The following is a 5,079-nucleotide window of genomic DNA, read 5'->3' as shown; positions in this document are numbered from 1 at the left end:
TGGGGTACACATGGCCCTTCTTTTCACAACATCTGTATCTTTGGGGTAAATCCCCAGTAGTGCAATTGCAGGGTCATAGGGAAGTTCTATTTTTAATTTCTCGATGAATCTCCACACTGTTCTCCAAAGAGGCTGCACCAACTTGCATTCTCACCAACAGTGGAAGAGGGTTCCCCTTTGTCCACATCCTCTCCAACACATGTTGTTTCCTGTTTCGTTAATTTTGGCCATTCTAACTGGTGTAAGGTGATATCTCAATGTGGTTTTAATTTGAATCTCCCTGATGTCAAACACCTGGAAGCTAAAGACCACCTTGCTTAAGAATGCATGGATCAACCAGGAGATCAAAGAAGAACTGAAACAATTTATGGAAACCAATGAGAATGAAGACACTTCTGTCCAAACCTATGGAATACAGCAAAGGCAGTCCTAAGGGGAAAATACATAGCCATCCAAGCCTCCCTCAAAAAAATTGCAAAATCCAGAATACACAAGTTTTCTCTACACCTTAAAGAACTTGAGAATCAACAACAAATCAAACTAACTGCACACATAAGAAGGGAAATCAAGATTAGAGCTGAGATCAATGAGGTAGAAACCAGAGATACAGTAGAACATATCAATGAAACTAGAAGCTGGTTTTTTGAAAGAATCAATAAGATCAATAAACCATTGGCCACAATAATACAAAAGAAAAGAGAGAAGGCCAAATTAATAAAGTTATGAATGAAAAGGGAGAGATCACAACTCACACCAAGGAAGTAGAAACATACATCAGAAGTTATTATCAACAGTTATAAGCCAATAAGCTTAGCAACCTAGATGAAATGGATGCATTCCTGGAAAACTATAAAATACCAAATTGAGCCAGGAAGAAATCGACAACCTGAATAGACTGATATCTAGTAACGAGATTGAAGCAGTGATCAAAAACCTCCCAAAACACACAGCCCAGGACCTGACAGATTTCCTGGGGAATTCTACCAAACTTTCAAAGAAGAAATAACACCTATTCTCCTGAAGCTGTTTCAAAAAATTGAAGCAGAAGGAAAACTTCCTGACTCTTTGTATGAAGCCAGCATTACCTTGATCCCCAAACCAGGTGAAGACCCTACCAAAAAGGAGGATTTCAGACCAATATCACTGATGAATATGGATGCTAAGATTCTCAACAAGATCCTAGCCAACAGGATCCAACAGCACATTAAAAAGATTATCCATCATGATCAGGTGGGATTCATCCCTGGGCTACAAGGATGGTTCAACATTTGCAAATCAATCAATGTGATACAACAAATTAATATGAGAAGAGAGAAGAACCACATGGTCCTCTCAATTGATGCAGAAAAAGCATTTGACAAAATCCAGCGTCCGTTCCTGATTAAAATGCTTCAAAGTATAGGGATAGAGGGAACATTCCTGAACTTCATCAAATCTATCTATGAAAGACCCACAGCAAATATCATCCTCAATGGGAAAAAGCTTGCAGCCTTTCTGTTGAGATCAGGAACAAGAAAAGGATGCCCACTTTCACCACTCTTGTTCAACATAGTATTAGAAGTCCTAGCAACAGCACTCAGATAACAAAGAGAAATAAAAGGTATCCAAATTGGCAATGAAGAAGTCAAACTCTCTTTCTTCGCAGATGACATGATTCTTTATATGGAAAACCCATAAGACTCCACCCCCAAACTACTAGAACTCATACAACAATTCAGCAACGTGGCAGGATACAAAGTCAATGTGCAGAAATCAGTGGCTTTCTTATACACTAACAATGAAAATACAGAAAGGGAAATTAGAGAATCAATTCCATTTACTATAGCACCAAGAACCATAAGATACCTGGGAATAAACCTAACCAAAGAGGTAAAGGATCTGAACTTGAAGAACTACAGAACACTCATGAAAGAAATTGAAGAAGACACAAAAAGATGGAAGACCATTCCATGCTCTTGGATCAGAAGAATAAACATTGTTAACATGTCTATACTGCCTAGAGCAATTTATACTTTTAATGCCATTCCGATCAAAATTCCACCAGTATTCTTCAAAGAGCTGGAGCTAATAATCCAAAAATTTGTATGGAATCAGAAGAGACCCCGAATCACTAAGGAAATGTTGAAAAAAAAAAAAAATAAAACTGGGGGCATCACGTTACCTGACTTCAAGCTTTATTACAAAGCTGTGATCACCAAGACAGCATGGTACTGGCATAAAAACAGACACATAGACCAGTGGAACAGAGGAGAGAGCCGAGATATGGACCCTCAACTCTATGGTCAATTAATCTTCGACAAAACAGGAAAAAATATATAGTGGAAAAAAAGACAGTTTCTTCAATAAATGGTGCTGGGGAAACAGGACAGCTATAAGTAGAAGAATGAAACTGGACCATTCTCTTACACCGTACACAAAGATAAACTCAAAATGGATAAAAGACCTCAACGTGAGACAGGAATCAATCAGAATCCTAGAGGAGAACATAGGCAGTAATCTCTTCTATATCAGCCACAGCAACTTCTTTCAAGTATGTCTCCAAAGGCAAAGGAAACAAAAGCAAAAATAAACTTTTGGGACTTCATCAAAATCAAAAGCTTCTGCACAGCAAAGGAAAAAGTGAAAAAAAAAAAAAGAGGCAACCAATGGAATGGGAGAAGATATTTGCAAATGACAGTACAGTCAAAAGTTTGATATCCAGAATCTATAATGAACTTCTCAAACTCAACACACATGAAACAGGCAAACATATCAAAAAATGTGCAGAAGATATGAACAGACACTTCTCCAATCAAGACATACAAATGGCTATCAGACACATGAAAAAATGTTCATCATCACTAGCCAAACTCATTTTATGAGGCCAGCATTACCTTGATCCCAAAACCAGACAAGGATCCCATCAAAAAAAGAGATTTGCATACCAATATCCTTGATGAACACAGATGCAAAAGTTCTCCCCCAAGTAGTAGCCAATAGGATCCAACGGTACATTAAAAGGATTATTCACCATGATCAAGTGGGATTTATTCCATGTATGTAAGGTTGGTTCGACAATTGCAAATCGATCAATGTGATACAATGCATTAATAAAAGAAAGAACAAGAACCATATGATACTCTCAATAGATGTTGAAAAAGCATCTGACAAAGTATAGCATCCCTTCCTAATCAAAACTCTTCAACGTGTAGGAATAGAAGGCACATACCTCAATATTATCAAATCCATCTTTGAAAAACCCATCACAAATATCATTATCAATGGAGAAAACTGAGACCTTTTCTGCTAAGGTCAGGAACATGGCAGGGATGTCCATTATCACCACTGCTATTCAACACAGTACTAGAAGTCCTAGCCTCAGCAATCAGACAACAAAAAGAAATTAAAGGCATCCAAATTGGCAAAGAAGAAGTCAAACTCTCACCCTTGCAGATGATATGATACTATATGTGTAAAACCCAAAAGACTCCACTCCAAATCTGCTAGAATGTGTACAGGAATTCAGTAAATTGTCAAGATATAAAATCAATGCACAGAAATCATTTGCATTTGTATACACCAACAACAAGACAGAAGAAAGAGAAATTAAGGAGTCAATCTTATTTACAACTGCACCCAAAACTATAAAATACCTAGGAATAAACCTAACCAAAGAGGCACAGAATCTCTACTCAGAAAACTATAAAGTACTCATGAAAGAAATTGAAGAAGACACAAAGAAATGGAAAAATATTGGGGCGCCTGGGTGGCTCAGTGGGTTAGGCCGCTGCCTTCGGCTCAGGTCATGATCTCAGGGTCTTGGGATCGGGTCCCGCATTGGGCTCTCTGCTCAGCAGGGAGCCTGCTTCCCTCTCTCTCTCTGCCTGCCTCTCCCATCTACTTGTGATTTCTCTCTGTCAAATAAATAAATGAAATCTTTAAAAAAAAAAAAGAAATGGAAAAATATTGAATGCTCATGGATTGGAATAACAAATATTGTGAAAATGTCTATGCTACCTAAAGCAATCTACACATTCAATGCAATCCTTATCAAAATCCCATCTATTTTTTCAAAGAATTGAAATAAATAATTCTAAAATTTATATGGAACCAGAAAAGACCTTGAATAGCCAAAGGAATATTGAAAAAGAAAGGCAAAGTTAGTGGCATCACAATTCCAGACTTCAAGCTCTATTACAAAGCTGTCATCATCAAGACAGCATGGTATTGGCACAAAAACAGATACATAGATCAATGGAGCAGAATAGAAAGCCCAGAAATAGACCCTCAAATCTATGGTCAACTAATCTTTGACAAAGCAGGAAAAAATGTCCAATGGAAAAAAGACAGCCTCTTCAACAAATGGTGCTGGGAAAATTGGACAGCCACATGCAGAAAAATGAAATTGGACCATTTCCTTACACCACACACAAAAATAGACTCAAAATGGATGAAGGACTTCAATGTAAGAAAGAATCCATCAAAATTCTCGAGGAGAACATATGCAGTAACCTCTTTGACCTCGCCGCAGCAACTTCTTTCTAGGAACATCGCCAAAGGCAAGGGAAGCAAGGGCAGAAATGAACTATTGGGGCTTCATCAAGATCAAAAGCTTTTGCACAGCAAAGGAAACAGTTCACAAAGCCAAAAGACTACTGACAGAATGGGAGAAGATATTTGCAAACGACATATCAGATAAAGGGCTAGTATCCCAAATTTATAAAGAGCTTATCAAACTCAACACCCAAAGAACAAATAATCCAATCAAAAAATGGGCAGAGGACATGAACAGACATTTCTGTAAGATGACATCCAGATGGCCAACAGACACATGAAAAACTGGTCCACATCACTCAGCATCAGGAAAATACAAATCAAAACCACAATGAGATACCACCTCACTCCAGTCAGAATGGCTAAAATTAACAAGTCTGGAAATGACAGATTCTGGCAAAGATGTGGAGAAGGGAACCCTCCTACACTTTTGGTGGGAATGCAAGCTGGTGCAACCACTCTGGAAAACAACATGGAGGGTCCTCAAAAAGTTGAAAATAGAGCTACCCTATGACCCAGCAATTGCACTACTGGGTATTTACCCTA

Source organism: Mustela nigripes, chromosome X (assembly GCF_022355385.1).
Source record: "Mustela nigripes isolate SB6536 chromosome X, MUSNIG.SB6536, whole genome shotgun sequence".
Lineage (NCBI taxonomy): Eukaryota > Metazoa > Chordata > Mammalia > Carnivora > Mustelidae > Mustela > Mustela nigripes.
The sequence above is the reverse complement of the archived record's forward strand: the minus strand, read 5'-3'. Positions refer to the sequence as shown.